Source organism: Parasteatoda tepidariorum, chromosome 1 (genome assembly GCF_982258835.1).
Source record: "Parasteatoda tepidariorum strain Cologne lab strain chromosome 1, Ptep-v5.0, whole genome shotgun sequence".
Taxonomy (NCBI): Eukaryota; Metazoa; Arthropoda; class Arachnida; order Araneae; family Theridiidae; genus Parasteatoda; species Parasteatoda tepidariorum.
The window spans coordinates 107,763,578-107,782,517 of NC_141755.1; the positions used below are offsets into that span (position 1 = coordinate 107,763,578).

The following is an 18,940-nucleotide window of genomic DNA, read 5'->3' on the forward strand; positions in this document are numbered from 1 at the left end:
TAGGATATATGGTTCATATAGTTTGCTCAGGGAAGTTCTCAAAATCTTGAGCCCCTTAATATTAATTTTATTTGTTGATTCTTATTCTATATCTCGAGAATTTTTTTAACGAATTTCAATATTTCAAACAGAAAAAGCTAGCTAAGTTTTTAATATATTTTTGTTATTTAGTTTCAAAATTTCACGCAACGTTTTATTATCACTAATAATCTTAATTTTTTTAATTGTCTAAACCCAGGGGCTCCAAAGTTGTACCATTTCTTATACAAATTATCATTAACAGTTATAAATTTGTAATTTTACTCACCAGTCATGCAACAGTTTTTTTAATAACTTATTGGAGATTCTAACTTTCTTAAGATCTCCAAAAAGAATGCTAAACGCTCTCCTTAAAAGCATCATGCGCAAATTAGCCTTAGCGCAAAAGGATTTTCACCCCCCCCCCTCGTCTTCTTTTCCAAGAAGAAATTATTTTTTAAAATGATCACAAATCAGAATTTGTGAACTCCATATAAATTCTATTAGTAATTTATTAGTAATTTCTATAACGATTACTTCTTATATATTTTTTACTATAATTCTTCTTAAACTTTAAGCAAAATAGTATGCAACATTAACTAATATTTCAGAGAAGAGAAAAAAATCTATCAAAATTGAAGATGGCACTAACTCAAAAATCAAAACATGTTTGAATGCCGTAGGAAAGAAATGAGTAGTTTGAATGTTTGAGTTCAACTTTCTTCAAAATGAGATGATTATTTGAGTGTAAAACATGTAATTAATTTATAGGTATATGTATGTATAAAAAAGTACATTAGTTAAAAGCTTGTAAAAGTATAATTTACTTACGACTAATAATCAGAAATAAATTGCTTGATTGATTTACTTATAATTTCCTTTCAATCAGATCTATAGTGTGGTTAGATTACTTCTTAAACTTGACCCTTTAGAAGGAATTGGGTACAAAAATAATTCACATTAGTGATACAAACCTGTAATAACAGTATCTATTATAAAATTGCACAGAATTGATGCAGTTTTAATAGGTACCAAATAGACTAATAAAATACACTGCGTCATTAGTAATTTTGCTACCTATTAAAACTACACCAATTTAAACTATCATAATACCAGCAGTGCTTATTACCAAATTTAATGAAACATTGACGTTAATAAAAGTACCCTCTTGTGATAAACTATTTCTGCTGTTTTCTAATTTCCATAGCAGTAGACGGTTTTAGACTTTGTCCTAAGGGGAGTTCTTTAAATAGACAAACTATAAAATACTGTCTCGTTTTTCCCTGCTCTTATGATCTTTTGCACCGTGCACACATGCATTTTGTAAAATATGAGCATCATTAATTTTTTAATGAATTTTTTATTGAATTTTATGGTTTGAAATGCCTATTACCATATTTATACATTATTTTATTTGCAATTTTTACAGAACAAGTTGCAGCCTGCTTTTCTGATAATGTGATACTCCCTAATTCAGGTAAGAATTTCATTCTCATGTTTTATGAATTTTAAGATCTGAACCTGTTTCCATTATAAATTCAATTTTAACTTCTAAATTAAGATTCAAAAGCAATTTTAGCTTTTATTCCAGTTAGAGTAATACTATTTATACTTCTATTTAAAACCCTTAGTAACGTTGCTACCGGTTCCTTTTGCAAGCTTTCTTTTTCCGCTCAAAACAGCAGATTTCAGAACACAAGATGCATATTTTCCTAAACTTTGATTCCAATAAACTTAAATTTTGATGTACACAATCTTTTTCATTTTCCTTAACTTAAAAAGAGCTTTTTTTATCCAAATAGTTAGTGGAAAAATACCATCAAGAAAATTTTTCGCTTTTATGCATGCATGGCAATTTTCTTACTTCCGTTACTTTTAACGAAAGTAAAAAGTACGTATTTTTACACGCTGGTCATTAGATGTCCCCCTGTCCAATGTCCATCAAAGAACAAAGTATATGTTAATTAACTACCATTTAATCAGTTGTGAAAATCTCTTTGAAAAAGTTTTTTCCGAATCTGTAGAATTGATTTAACTCCTACCCCTTTGTAAATTTCATTTTATAACCGTCGTTGGACATTCGACCCAATTTTAGGGGTTTACGACTACTAATGTTCAACTCCGTAGTCCTGTAATTTTGAACCCAATCCAGAAGACAAGGGAACTCCTGGATCAAGTATTGGGAGAAATTTTCTTCGTGAAGTACTTTTTGATTTAACTAACCCGCATTTCGTTTCATAGAGAGGAAAAGACGAAAACCTCCCACGGTTAGACTGTCGGCAAGGGTCTAACCCATGATCCATCTACCACTGAGGATATTTTGCGTCAGCACTGTGATCGGTGCGAGCCGGATGCGAAATTCGTATTGATCAGCCATCGCTAGGGTTCGAACCTTATCTTACGCTTTCTTTTTCTATAACCAAAATTTGGCTGATACTGGTTTAATTATGCAGGCAGACGAATATTCATGATGCAAATTAACGGCACTAAATTTATTAATACTTTTTTCATCTAAAGAACCTTTTTAAATAATAATTTCCTTTGAAATCTAATTGTTTCCTTTGCATTTTACGAAATATATTGCTTTTATGATGAGATTAAGTAACGTCATAGATCTGATCGGTCTTTTGTTATACAATACATCATATTCAACTTCATGCTACATGAAATTTCGGGTTTTTGAAAATATAACGAAATCTCCTAAGCTTATTTTTTCAGGCAAAAGGGGAGGAAGGTAATAAGATATGCTTATGAAAGATACTAAATTTCCCTTCATTTATACGGACTAACGACTTACAACAATGTGTTAATGTTGTACTCCTGCTGCCGGGCTGACCCTTTGAGGTTTTCGCGGTTTTCTTCTCCATCTAACACAAATGTGGGTTAGTTCCATCAAAAAGTCTTTCACCAAAGCTAGTTTGTCCCAATGCTTGAAAGGATATTGGAGCTGACATTGGCTACGGTATCAATGCTCTACGACGGGAATAAAATAAAATGAGCTGTTGTTTAAAGGTAAAATATTACCTTCTATAAATTTTGACCAATAAAACATAAAGCTTATTTTGATAATAACCATTTTAGCAATTAACCCCTCCCCGGCCTTTCATTCGAAAGAAAAATATAAATTTGTTGTTTTTGGATCTTAAATGGTATAGGTTCTATAGCTTTGACTTATTTAACTATTCGATTTGTACTTTGAATACCGAAACCTATCCCAACAATTTTTATATTCTTCTTAGAAAAAAATATTGCATAGTTGCCATTATTTAAAAAATTGAAATATTAAGCTTAAGATTGAAATTATTTGTAAAAATTTTAACAAATTGAGAATTTTATGTAAAAGTAAAACTATTTTTAAAACTCCATAACATTGGTATACATTACAAATGAGAAAATTAAACTTCATACATTAAATATTTGTTTATTATAGTAATAGATTTACAGAACTGTTAATAGAATGTCATTATATTTTCGACCAGAGGTTTGAAGAATTTATTAAATTGCCGTTTATATGTTTAGCATTTTATAAGGAAAGGGTTTTGCACAATATAGTAATAAGTAACTTTTTGTACCAAATGTGATATTTTTGCTATTCCTCTTAACTGTTTCGAAAGATATTTTCTACATGTTTCCCGCAATTCCATTAAATGACAATAAATGTCAAATATATCTTTTCACTTAGACAGAAAACGGCATCGAGAGAAAAATCACGAAAACCTTACATGATTAGCCCAACGGTAAAGGGAGTTTAATCTGCGACCCATTTGCAGTAATGATCTTTCGCTTAACGTCCATGCCAGCTGGGAGTAGAACCCATATAGACCAGTTATCGAACCCAGGACACCTCATTGGTAAGGGAATTCTTTTTCCGCTGAGCCAACGTTATGTCTCCTTAACAATTTTATTTTATAACCGTCATTGACCCAATTTTTGATTTACGTCTACCAATGTTCAACTACAAAGCCTCGTAATTTTGAACCCTATCTAGAAGACAAGGGAACTCCTGTATTGCGAAAAAATTTGCCTTAATATAGGACTTTTTTTATAGAACTAATCCGCACTACACGGAGAGTAAAACCTCCCACTGTTAATCTGATGGGGACTCTATCCCATGATCCGTCTGCCACTGAGGACGCCAGCACTAGTGTAGATGCGAGCCGGTTGCGGAATCGACCAGTCATTGCAGGAATTCGAACCTGGTTCGCCTCATGAAAGCTATGCTTTACATATTGCATACCAATTGTGCAATTTCCTTTTCATTTTTTTAATAGTAACATATTAACACACGTCATGAATAACTGGAACTGTGAGTAATAATTAAGTATAAAACTGCACTTTGCTAGTGCTTAGAGTTGGAAAAGTGCAAAAGCCAACAGGAGAGAAAAAAAATGCTCAATAGATAAGATCTTAGTAATTCAGATCTTTGGTTCCCTTCCAGTCACTTAGCAAAGCAAAAAATAAACTCCCTCTTAATAAACGTATTTGAGTTCTTTTTTGTAAATTGTTTACTAGTTTTGATATAAATGTTTTCATACTGCAAAGTGTTATTAACTAATAATCCCACATAAGAGTTACTAATTAGTTTCGTGATTACTATAAGGTTATAAAATTTTAACAAAGAAGAGCACAAGAATTTGTTCTTCAAAAAATGATAAAGGTCTTCTAATTCAGAAATGATCTTTATCGGTTTTCAAAAAAGAAAAAAAAATGCCGTGTTCCAAAATATTTAAGAAGTATCTAAGACGTTTTCGTTTTTTATATTTTCCTTTTAGGCCATATTGAGAAAATGAACAAATTTTAGTTTGAACTTTAAATAATGTAAATGAAAATTAATTATTTTCATAATTCAAGAAAATATTTAGCTATTTTAAATAATAATTAAGAGTAAGCTTTAAATGATATGCTAAAGTCATGAATTCAGCAAATAAGATGAAATGCATTAGTTTTAAACTTTTTAATTGTTTTAAATAATTCCTTCCTTGAAATGTTTGACACATTTGTTTAGATATAAATAGTTTGAATAAACATAGTACAGAAGCAACGAAAAATTATAAAAAAGAACAGCATTTTATTAAAAATAAATGTTAATACAATATGAGCTTGCTAAGTGAAATTTAATATTTTTAACGTTAAAAATTTTTAATAGGTATTTTGCATTATTAGTATCATCCATCTATTAAAATTCTACTCTGCTCATTTACGAATGAACTAAAATTAGTTCCTATCCTTAGAAAAAGTTATCTTTAGAAAAATTTAAAAAAATGCTTCGATTTATATGGAGACGTACAAATAAAGTATGTATTTTTTCTTAACTTTGGACACCCTCTCTTTCCTCCTCGCCAAAAATAAAAAACTCTTATGATTACGTAATAAAGTAACAACGCACCACCTGGTTCTAATTTTGACTTTTCCTGAAGTAATCTAATTTTGGGCTTAAATAAACAATGTAACTTTGCTAAAACTAAAATAACTAGGCATTTCAATAGATTTTACACAGCTTAAGAAAAATATTCCTAAGGAATTTTTGCTGATTTTCAGAAATGTTTGAAAATGGTGACATGAAAGTAATTTTTGTCAAACTTTTCCCTTATTCATACTTAACTTTAGTTTTTAGTGTTGTTATTATTATTTGCTTCATACTTTTAAATTTACATCATTATTTTATAAAAATCATTTGTGAAAGTATTATACACAGAGTTCTCCCTAGGAATAACAAAGGTCAGGGTGCATTCACACAGAAAAGTGCTTAGAGTTTTGAAAAGGCACTCACTTAGCACTGTAAAAATGTGTAATATTATGTAGGAACTGAATTTGATCCTCAACAATTTTTCTCTTTTACTATTTAAAAAATTTACCCTCTTATACTATTTTGTGTGTATGCATTTTTAAAAAGTAATTCTCACTCCTTATCAAAATGAGAAAAACATTTGTAGTTTATAAAGAAAATCATTAATTAAAGGCATGCTAAAAAAAATCACTGTGCATTTTTTTTTAAAACAAACTAAAAACTAAATGATTATTTATAAACAACTTGAAAAAAACTTTTGATTAACAACTTTTTTCTATAATTCAAGCTGAAAATTACGAGGAAATAAATATTTAACGAAACCTTTTTCTGTTTCAAAATTTTTTCAATACCTTTTTTTTGAAAAAAAGGTATTGAAAAAATAACTTTAAAATTCGTTTAAAAATTCATCAATTATACTCGCCAAAAAAAGAGAAACTTATAAAAATGTAACCAGTTACAAATTATCCTGACAAAAGTAATCAGAATTAAACCTATGTATACAGATAATTTCACCTGTGTAAAATTATGGTTTAAACTGTGGACAGTGTTTTTAAGCGATGGTGGCTTATTATTATAAAAGGTGAAAGAGGGCACATGAAAGGATAGGTAGGCCAGGGTGCCCTTCTAAAAAAAGGCTTAGAGGCGAACACTGTATACATAAAAGAAAACTTTATGGACTAATAAATGGCTTCCTCATCCTTAAGATTTTGATGATCATTTGATTTTTATGCTTATTTATTTTTGAAACACAAATTTTACTGACTATGCTGAAGTGTTTTAGTTTAAATAGAATTATTTATATTTAGCATTTATGCTTGTAAACGTGAACCATTAAAAAATATTTGAATATTTCTAAGTTTTCAAATGTTTAAATTTATTGATATTGTAATTAAAAAAACTATTTTATTTCTAGTTTAAATTTAAAGTTTTTGTATTCTTGTGATAATACCGTATTTCCAATGCATTCTAACTTGCAAGCTGGATTTTCTTAATTTTCTTCATTTATCTTTTTTCAAAGATTAATAACGAAGAATATGGAGAAGCATTGGCTCTTGCTCAGGCCTATAATTTAGATACTGATCTTGTGTACCAGCGTCAGTGGAGAAAAATGGCAGCTACTGTTGAGACTATTAATAATTATTTGGTAAGACTGGTATTATTTACCTTCAAATTGTTTCACTATTTAACACGTTATAAAGTATTTATCATTATGTTTTACAGGAATCGTCGTTGAACAATAAGTTTTTTAATCTAGAATGTATAAATCTAACATTTCAGTACTAGGTACTCTTCTAAGGATGTATATCAGCTTTCTCTCTTTCAGAAAACTTGATCGGTTAAAAAGTTTTAAAGAGCGCAGAAGAAAGTTTTTCATTGGATCATAACAGCTTGAGGTTATGCTAGAAAATAGAATTAGTGAAGACATTAATGTTATATGCTAAAATTGCGCATTTTAACTGACTGTTGACGAGTCGAACAGTTGCAGCACAAAATCTATGCAACTTTTATACTGTTTCCCCTGCTCAGTGACTCTATCAGGGTTAGCTGTTTTTCAAACCACAGTTTGAACCCAACTTTTTTTAAATGAAACCAAGATAATTTTTTTTATAGAAATAATTTAAAATAAGTGATAATATAAGTAACTTAATTTTCTATTACTCATGAAAATACTTTAATTTAAATTTCATCTAATGAAAAAGTAGTAAGTATTCCAAAAATAAATTTTATAATGAGCTTATTGCTAATATAAGTTTAATGAACAATTGTGATTTCTTAATTCTTCCTTTTATTGCTCTACTACAAAAATATATTTATAAAATAAATGTTTGTGTGTAAATTTAAAACTAAGTCACAATGCTTCTAAAAATACTTAAAATAATACAGACCATGAACAACTGCATGTTCTGATAGTTTTTAAAATTATTTAGGAAATGTAATTATAGAATGAGTTAAATTTTGTTTCACTTTTGTTAATAACTCATTTGTATTCTACAATCCAAGGGAAAGAGGTCCTTTTCCGAATTTTATGTTTTTTATTTTACAGATTTTTTAAAAATTTTTCTGTTACCAGTGTAAACAAATTTTTATTGTATGTATACTGTATTATTTTATTTATGATTCTAATGTTTTCAAAATACAATGCTTATATAAAAAAGTTAATTCTGGAAGATTGAAAAATATTTCAAATCAATTTATATTACCAGCATATATTTTTTAATATTAGCACTAATGCATAATATTAGCATTATTTATAAGCATTGTTATGGTTAAAGCTTGATTGTGTTAAAAATAATTTTCAAAAAAGTAGTTTATTCTTTATTTATTATTAAATCATCAGTGCTAAAACTTATTTATTGCTTCAGTATTTAATATTTATGCTAATAAGACGTTAATAATAATTAATTATGCTTATTGAGCAATAAATCGTTAAAATGCACTTAATAATTAATTAATAATGCTTAATTAGTAATGTTCAAGAGTGACATTTTCATCAAACTGACTCACATGAAGAACTCATTCTTTTATATACATTATTAATATAATACTTTGATATCAAATTTTTATATGTTAAGTTGAACTGTAATGTCATTAAAATTTTGATTGAGCTATAATAATTAAAAAATTTGGTATTATTGTTCTTCGTTCTCCTGACTTTTCTTGAAGCTTGCAATTTATAATGCATGATTAAATTTTAGATAGTTAAAGAGAGGTTAATAAATGCTTTATCTTTATCATATTTCAAAATTTGTTAGTTTTCTAAGTTTTTAATGAACAAAAACAGTGTATTGATAAGCATATATTATTTAATATTATATGCTTTGGCAAGTAAATTATTTACTTTGAATTTGAAAAATGTTTTCAAATACTGTTACTGTTAATAAATTTAGGTTAAAATCTTTTGCATTTTAACTGTTCTAAAAATAAATTTTTGTTGAGAATGTTAGATAATTTTATAAAAAAAAATATTGTTACATCTCCTACAACAGTTTTTAAATAAAAAAAGATTTCTTTAAACACAGAGTTTTGGCATCATTGTTTTATTTATCATTGTTTATTCATCATTGTTATCATTGTTTTATTAATTTTTTAGAGTAAAATCAAAAAGCGATCCTGGGTTCTCCATGAATGCCTAGAAAAAGTGTCGGAGAATTTTGAAGCTGCCAAAGAACTTATTGACTATGGTATGAGAGGAGGCACAGATGTAAAACCACTCGTTGCCGTTGGTAGAGGCGAGGATCAAGGAAGGTATTAATTCTACTTTAAATCACATAGCATGTGACTTTTCTTTAGGGATTGCAAAATCTCAAAATATTTATTACCTTTCTATGAATTACATAATATGTCACTTTTATCTGGGGTTTGTAAAATCCTCAAAATATTTACTTGCCTTCCCATAAATTACTATATAGTATGTCACTTTTCTATGGGGTTTGTAAAACCTCAAAATATTTACTTACCTTTCTATAAATCACAGAGTATGTCACTTTTCTATGAGGTTTGTAACATCTCAAAATATTTCCTTTCCTTTGTATAAATCGCATAGTATGTCACTTTTCTTTGGGGTTTGTAAGACCTCAAAATATTTACTTACCCTTCTATAGATCACAGGGTATATCAATTTTCTCTGGGGTTTGTAAAATCTCAAAATATTTACTTACCTTTCTAAGTTTGTTAGTGTACAAAATACATACCCAAAAGAAATTTTTACTTGTCTCAAGATGCATATGCTTCCTTTCACATTTCAATTTTAACTTGTATATTTATTATTTTTTTATGCACGGTGATTGACTGTTGTAATAAAAATAAGCACGACTAGCAGAATAAAAAGAGAAACTTTATAATTTCTCATTTATATAATTAAGTTGTTAAGTAACTTTTAGGTTTTATTATATGCAATAGATTTCTCTCCTTTTCTTTGGTACAGTTTATTCAGCATCTTTGCAATTTTTTGTCAAATTGGAAGGGGTAGTAATTCGGTATTAAAGTTTGCGCAATTCCAGAATAAATTTTTTCTTTCCTGGTCGGCATATAAGTATAAAAAATATTGCCATGTTCGGAACTTTTAACTCCTTAACTTGGACAAGTCAAGCATTAAAAATTTTTGAGACAATTTTTAGGAAAAGCATATATTTTATATTTTGTATTTGACATTAAATAACAAATCTATAGCGGATCTAATAGACTTTTAATTTTGAAGAAAACTCAGAAGACAAGAGAAGACTTGATTCAAGCAGTTAGGCAAACTCCCCTTCATAAATCACTTATTGAGAAGGACACATGCCACATTAGTTTATATCTATTGTATATATAGCTTATTGTTATGAGTTAGTTGAAAAAATTTCCCTTGCTGTTTGCTTTGTTGAATATATTAAGTACATTTAAATAGTTCTAGGTTTATCTTATCATTTTATGATGAGTTTGAAAATGAATACATGGTCAATTTTGCTTATGACATCAATTAAGATGCTGGTGAGATTTATGAGACGAGAAGGATAAAATAGCAGAAAAAGAGAGCTGAGTTATTGAAAGAGGTTATTTTTACAAAGTAATTATAGCTCTTAACTCCGCATACCTTTCTTATAGCAATTGATATATGATAATTCATATTTGGATTGATTAAAATGATGTATGCTAGAATTGATAGTAAGATTGATATTTAGATTATAGCTTAATGTAAATTATGTTTATAGTAAAATTAGTGCGAAAAATAGGTTGTATAAATATATACTATTGTATTGGCATAGTTAAGGAATTTGTTTTTAATTCACAAGATTGTTGAAGTTTTCTTTTTTGTGTAACATTAGTTAATATCTACTAAAATTTTCATTATGAGGAAATTTGCATGTTTTAGTTAAAAATAGTATTCATTAAAATTTTAAACAATTGTATTGTAATTAATGGTTTATAATATTCTGCTTTACTTAAAAGCAAACCATTAAAATTTATTATGCCCAATTTTAAATAAATAAAAAAAAATTTAAATCCTTACTATTTTGTAACCATTTTAACTAAAACAATATAAAAAATTATCGAAGCTATATTTTTGAAAAGGTGTAGAAGTAATCATGGTAAAACTTTGCTTGCTCACATTTTTCAAAATTACTATAAAATAACATAAATTGATTAGATGAAGACCTCATAGGTTAAAAAGTGATTAATCCATTTTGCTCAAGTAATGTTCTGCAATTTCTAAGCAATTAAGCTTTCCTTGCAGAAATATGTTATAATAAATATATATTTTAGGAAAATCTGCTTTATATCTAAACTATTATGACTTTTTACAACAGGGTCCACACATAATCAGTGTGTAGCAAAATATCTATTATTAATTTTCAGACTTAATCTGGGGGAGAAGCTTCTAAATTATGTTGACAGGCTAACTACATATGAGGTAGCATTAGTTTTCTTTTATTTCTACATTTATTCTTAAATTTTTTCTCATTATGTTTTGTCTCTTAAATTATGTATTTCTAAAGAAGTAAAGAGTTTCATAAATTTTAAAGTTTCATTTAATGTTTGATTAAAATAAAATTTTATTGTTTTCATTTAGCATTTTTTCTATCTTTTTCTTTGTAGTTTAAAGGCAATTAAACACATGTTTACATTACTCAAAGCATATTATTTCTGCTTTTTTAAACTAATATTTATACTCATACATGTTATGCCTAGAGCCTAATGCAAGAATAATCAATGTCAATATTTTAAAATAAATAAACTAAGGATTTAAAATTCTTGAAAAAATCTTTTAATTAGCACTACAAAGTTGAATGATATAACTTTTCTAGTTTGACTTTTAAATTTGAATTGTTTGATTGCTCTGATCAATAAAATTGAGCCCTTTTCTACTGAAAGACATTACATTTTATCAAAATTTAATATTGAAATATACTTTTGAATGCAATTGTTAATTAAGTGTTATTGTTAGTTATACGACTGCTATGAAAATAGCGTAAGAAGTAAATAAAAAGAATTTGTACTCTTCACTTGCCAATCCCTTATAGGATTTAGCTATATTTACAGTAGCTGAGTTATGTATATTTATTCCTTTCGAGAATAGAGGAATCAAGTTAAATTTTTTTTATTTACTGCAAAAATGTAAATGACTAAAAATGTTTCAGCAAATTTTGTATAAAATATTCCTCTATTATCCTTTGTTTTACTGGTCATTTTCATTTTGAGCCTCTAAGCTTCAATATTCCAATCAAAGCCATACATATTGTTTCCTGCTTTACTTTGATAAATAATGTACAGACAATTTAGTTCTTGAGAGAATATGGGCAACTTAAAGTTTAAGAAAGGGCAAAATTAGTTCTCTGAAATAATATAAAGCTCAAGTACGGAGCACAAAAACTACTCACCTTGAATATCTTATGATATAATGATGATACAAAGATGGCATCATTGTATGTCATAGAGAAATGTTTAATCTTGGTTTGTAACCCTTTAGTGTTTGATATTGCAATTTAAAATATTTTCAGCACTTATTGTTTAGAATATTGCACCTCAAGATAGCCACAGTGACTCAGGGAATAGAGAGCTCACTTCCCAATGAGGTGAACCCGGTTTGAATCCCAGTAATGGCTGGTCAATGCAAATTCTGCACCCTGCTCACGCCGACCACAGTGCTTATGTAAAATATCCTCAGTGATAGATGGATCATGGGTTATAGTCCCTTTGCTGTCAGGCTAACCGTGGGAGATTTTGTGGTTTTTCTCCTCATGTAATGCAAATTCAGGTTAATTCAATCAAAAAAAGTTCTCCGGGCAAATTTCTCCCAATACTTGATCCCGGAGTTCCCTTGTCTTCTGGATTGTGATCAAAATTACAGGGCTACGGAACATTGGTAATTGTAAACCCAAAATTGGGTCCGCTGTTCAACGCTGTTATAATGCAAGATAAAATATTCACTATGTTCTCAATCGATGTCTCATTCAAATTTTTTCATTAATCAAAATTTAACAACTATTAAGCCAATAATATTTTATCTTTGATTATGAGTTAGGACTTACGTCAAAATTAAGGATCGCCACAGGGTGGCTAACTATTACAAATAGTGATTAAAAACTTGTTTGTCAGTCGCCACCTTTCATTAAAAATATGAAACATGTGCACTTTATTATTGGTTTTCTTGTTAAATAAATATGGAATTAATATGAATATGTCATAACACTTAGGAAATTATTTTATTTCACAGTTGTTTTTTAAAATTTTTCTTCATTTTACAATTGTAGCATTTACCCTATTTTGAGAGAAGCTTCAAAAGAAATGCCTCATATTATTATTTTTTGACAATTTTTAACCATTTAAAATTTTCTGTTTTTGAAAAAGTTTCTACTGTTAAAAAAAAAATGCTACAACTGGCTGTTGCTAAAGTTTCCTAATTTTGCCCTGTACCATCCAACAACTCCTGAATATCTTATGAGCATGGGCCTCAAGAATTAAAAATTATATTGCCCTGGATATTCTAGATTTCAAAAAAAAATTTATTATTTAATAAAATTTTAATTTTGAATTTTTTTTTCATTTAAGTAGAAAATGTATGTCTAGGTATGTAAATATATTAGACTAAGAATACCATAAACCTAGGATTTACCTGACCGAGGAATACCACCTAGGAATCAATCAGAATACAATAAAATATCAATTAAGGGTGCTTCAAATTTTTAGCTAAAATTTGCAAGATGCTGCTGTGGTTTATTATTTTAATTAATGTATGTGAGCATCGTCAAGCTTTTAACTTTGTTTAAGTAATTTTTTTCGCTCTAGATAATTCTAGGTGGTACTGTGACAGCACAATAGCGTTTTGATCCCAAGTTTTTCAAACAATTCCGAGCCCAGTGTGACCTGGAAGCGACCATTCAGTTTGCTTTTCACTCTAATTGGGAAGCGGTAGCAACGCTTTTCACTTATATGGGAGCAGAAACACTGTCCCACCGCCTGGGAATACGCAGTTATTTTCCTGAGACCACTTCACCTTCCGATTACCAGTCTCTGTTACCTCTTTACAAGTAAGTACCTATTGTGAATCCCTCATAAATTTATAGATTAAATGTTTGTTAATACAGTGTTCTGTGTAATTTGTGCAATACAAAGAAGCAAGTACCTTTATAACATTTGATCTAACAGCTGGATTTTCATGCTCTAAGTAGCAATCATAATCAAGTCATTAAGATAATCTCTAAGAGGCTATCGAATTAAGATAGCATCTTAGTAAATGAAGATCCAATCTTTAAGTCAAAAAATATTGAAGTGTTTGGTTTCTTAATATTGTTTTTTTAGGAATGAGGCTGCAAGCATTAGTCTAAGTTCCTTAAAAAAAAGTAAAAATTACAAGTGAGTTCCTATTGTGAATCCTTCATAAATTTATAGATTAAATACTTATTAATTTGTTTTTCAATAGTGTGTTATACACAATATGCAAAATAAGGAAGCGAGCACCTTTATAATCTTTCATGCACTAAGATAGGAGTGCGCAACCTTTTTGAGTGAAGAGCCACTTTGCACAGCAGGTTGGATAAGGAAGGGCCGCACATGTATTTAGACATGTTAATGACAAATGTAGTGATGTTTATTTAAACAGTAGCTTTCTATTTTTTTATCAATGAGCTTAGTAATATATTTGTAAAAGATTAAACGTGTTCCATTATTAGAATTCATTCAAAAATAATAAAAACGTATACTTTTTTTTACAAAAAAAAATTGCTGATTTTATCATATGAACAATAGATTTATCAAAATAAATAAACATTGAAGAAAGTAAATGTTTTTTTTTCCATATCATGCAATACGAAAATTCATTTTAGAATTAAATTCTAATAAAAAAAAATTGCAATGCCCACAGAATGAAAGTAGGAAAAAATTTAGTCATAATTAAGTAATATAAATTCAAATTAAATATTTTAATTGAGGAAAATTTATAGGTTTTAAACAAAAGCCTAAAATAAACACAAAACTGTGATAATTCAAAATAAAATTCAATGCTTATTTTGTAATGTATTTTATTATTTCATTTTATAAATCATTCGACTTTTTTTATATCGTAAGCATTTTCCTTCTTTTTTAACGAAAAAGATCACTTAAGCAGCAAAAAATTTAAATCTAAACTACAAACAGTGAGCAGCATAAAAATTCTCGTTTTCCGCCATTTTATGAATTCTCAAGTTGCAATAACATTGCATTTAAATTAAGGATGCAACGAGTATTTGGCCCTTCTGTAAAAAATTCAGTTGGTTGAATGATCAGTCAAATATTCGGCAGAATATTTTTTAGAAATGCATTTTTCAGTTTTTTTTTAATTTTTGAATTTTTATAGATATTACTTTGTTTTTTAAATTATAATCAGACAAGTCAATTTTGTCATTTTTTCGATACTTTGAGAATTGAGAAGGATTTTTTTCCATTTTTTTGCTGTTTTTACTATAATCCAGCATTTTAACAGAACGTCTCATACTATTGATTTATTATCACTCTTTCCCGGTACTGTAATATAAACAACCAGTAACATAGAAAAGTGTGATTTTCAGTATTAAAGTTTTGTTTCAGGAACTAAGAAAAATTTGTTTTTTCTTTTTTTAGTTATTTTTATTATGACTCAGCATTTTTTTTAAAAATAAAGTTACTAATAAAATTTCTTTTATAGCAAGTTTTTTTCTTCGAAAATTATGGCAATGAGACAAATTGAAATTGAGATTTTCAGCATAAGATTTTCATTTAAAAAATTAAGAACGTTTTTTCTAACGTTTTATTTTCTTTAAATAAAAAAAACTTTATTTAGACGTTTTTATTATTACGCAGTAATTTCTAATAGCATTTCTGTTGACTTAATTCTTTTTTCTTGGCTTTTTCTGGTAATAGGAAAACTGAGATGTTCAGCTTCAAAATTTTCTTTCAAAAATTAAGATTGATTTTTATGTTCTCTGTTTCGCTTTTCGGCATTTTCAAAATCGTTCTTGATTGGCCTTATTTTTTAGAGTTAATTTATGAATACGTTTTTCCAGGAAATATTATTCTGAGCATTGAAATTTTAGTTTTAGTGTTGCTATGCTGCTAAAAGATTTTGCTATTTGGCCCCAAGTGTACGGTGTTCAGTTGATTTTCTTTCTTTTTTTTTGCCGAATATTTGGTTTTTGACCAAATCACAATTCATTACCACATTCGACCAAATCATGTTCGTTGCGGAAAAAAAACGAAGAGAAAATAACTAGGATTTACGATAAAACTGAACCGAAATACCGTATCAAAAAGTGATTATTTAATTACGCGATTAACAATCACGTGTCGTAATAACATCATAATAAATGGAAATAATGGGAGAAAAAAATTACTTATATTTATGCTGATCTCAACATGAATAAAGCGTGTCAAATGCACGATTTAAAATTTGCATGTCGTAATAGAATAATTGGAATTTTTTATAATACCTGGGAACTCATAGCAATAACTGCCGATAAAAATTGTTGAAAAACAGAAAGAATTGATTGAAAAAAAGGGATTAAAAATCACTTAGATTTAAGATGAAATCGTCACAAATAAAGTGCACCAAAAAGTGATTAATTAAATGGGTGATCTGAAACTTGCGTCGTAATTAAAATTCAGGATTTTTGAAATCACGTAGAAAAGTAGAAATAACTGTTTTAAAAAAATAATTTATATTTTAAATAAAATCGGCTTAAAGTAAGCGCGTTAAACGTACATTTACTAAAGAATCTGTTAAAATTGATTGTGTCAAAACGTGATGACTTAAAAGTGCGACTAAAAATTGCCATTTTTTAAATTTTTTTTATTGTGTTTGGAAGCTCTCGCGGGCCGCACTTCAGTAGTCGAAGGGCCGCAGGTTGTGCACCACTACACTAAGATGTTATCTTAATAATTCTATTAATTTAGCATCTTAGCACATGAAGATAAAATAATTAGGCCAAAAGATATTGAGGTGCTCATTCTTTTATTTTGCACACTATACTGTAGCTTTTTATATAAAGCTACTAATATTAGTCTAAATTCTTTAGAAGAAGAAAAATTAAGAGTATTTAGTTACTGATTTAAAGGACCATTGACTAAAAGATTGCACTTGACTACATGTCTATGAGGCTCTACCAGCCTGCAGGCCAGGGGCCAAGTTAGCGTCACTGCCTTAACAAGTGGCAATCATTTTGTGCTTTCAGGACAAAAAATGCTTCTAATGACAGTTAGTTATTGTTTTACGTACTGTATACAAATGCATCAACTTTTATATTGCAGAAGGCATGATAGATGTTATGAACTTAATATTTCTTTTTTAAAAATTTATAATCTTTAATAATTTTTTACATTACCATCAATTCTATAAAAAGAAAACTTTGTACCAGAGTAGTGCAACTTGTAGTCCTTAAAAAGTTATTGAATTTAATTTTTAAATTTTTTTTTTTTTTGTATTTTGTATTATAAGATATTTTAGTCTTTTCACAGCATTTGGAAATATTTGTGTTTTGAGCTAAATTATTTCTTCAAAGTAATGATAAATGAAATGAATTTTTTTATTCTCTTTTTTTTTCTTGGCAGGGATTTAGATGTGGTTTTTTATCCGTAGCATGAACAAAAACTTAGAGAGCCTGACTGGTGTGAAAATGAATTTGACAAGTAAGTGTTCTCTTTATTAGTTGTTATTTTAAATTCAACTTTTTTAAATCAAAATTAAATAAACCAGGTTTGTAATTTGTAACAATTTTCTTTTAATTGTTTGTCAGCTTTGCAAGAGATGAAGTTATTTACTTAATTTTTTTTTATATTACTTGTTTATAAAATCAATTCATTTTAAAGCTTAAACTTTCCTTTTTATCCCTTTCAGAAAGTTTAAATATCTTTTTTGAAGTTGAAATAATATTTTTATTTTATAATATCTAAACTTATTAAGAGTTTTTGATTGTTTGTAAAGAATACCATTTTTAAAAGGTGGTACTTCATTGTAATATTTAAAACCTTATATTTATTGGAATTTTTTTTTTCCGGATTAAATGCCTGAAGTTTTAAAAACTTAAGAGTATAAACAGCCATTACTTACAAATTATATTTCTTCTCTAATAATGAAATTCAATAAATGTTTTATAGCCTTTGGATACCAGCTCAACAAAAAATAGCAATCTTGGATATATAGAGCTAATGACTGAAAATGAAGCTGCTAAGTTATTAAGTAGCAGGTAAAGCCTTGTTTTTTTTCTAAAAAAGTCAATTAACTGCTTATTATATCTAATTTTAGCTTAATTTTAAGCTGTATATTTTAATCTAGTTTTTGTAGTTAAGTATGTAAATTTATTTTTTGTTGTTACTGACTAAAGATGGAGCTGCTGAGTTATTAAGTAGCAAATAAAACACTGTTTTTACGTAAAAAAGTCAATTAACAGCTTTTTGTATATCTAATTTTAACTTACTTTTAATAATGTATACGTTAATCTAGTCTTTGCACTTTTTATCCCATCTTGATAAATTTTCATTTTTGTTTTCTTTAAGATATTTTTAACTGTCTTTTTTTTATCTAGGGAACATCCGGCATTGTTAAGTGATGAGGAGGCAAGAGAAGTAGTATTACTTTTATCTAGATCTGATGAAAGTCATTAAGATGTGGCTTAAGAAACATTAAATGATAATTGCAAGAAGGAGGTATTGAATGCCACATTCACTCAAGGCGAATTTCATTATACGCTCATACATGATGGTACAGAATATCATTTTCTTGAAGATGGCCACTACTATTTCGAATGTCCTGGTTTATCTCCTCCAGAGATCGAAGATAATTGCCTACTAGAACCTGTGAATGACGTACCTGATCCTGAACACCCAATTCGTCGAACTACAAAAATATCATTTAGCACGAATCCAATTAAAGTAATTTCCTTTTTTCTTCTGTTAATTGGTTACTTTTATCTGTTATGTAGGGAATTTTCGAACTTCTTTGGAAACTTTTGTTCATATTAAAAAAGAGGGCGCAATGCAAAATTGGTTAAAGATTTAAAGTAGATGTTAAGTTGAGAGTTCTTATAATGATATCATTCCTATTTTTGCTCTCACATAAATTCTTATTCATAATAAAACTTTTAGGGACCCATAATCACTGTCTTAGCAAATTATTGATAAAATATTTACATGCCCGGCTTGTAAAAA

General features: G+C 28.1%; 1 protein-coding gene across 1 annotated transcript in view; it reads left to right on the forward strand.

Moving 5' to 3' along the window:
* LOC107447749 (phospholipid-transporting ATPase ABCA1) overlaps positions 1 to 18,660 on the forward strand; it is a 49,937-nt gene extending 31,277 nt beyond the window's left edge. Inside the window, 7 exon segments of the mRNA XM_087157203.1 lie at positions 1,448 to 1,495; positions 6,825 to 6,950; positions 8,898 to 9,052; positions 13,574 to 13,815; positions 17,345 to 17,422; positions 17,891 to 17,979; positions 18,319 to 18,660. The gene's annotated coding sequence lies outside the window, so the exon portion shown is untranslated.
* Positions 18,661 to 18,940: the final 280 nt, after the last annotated feature.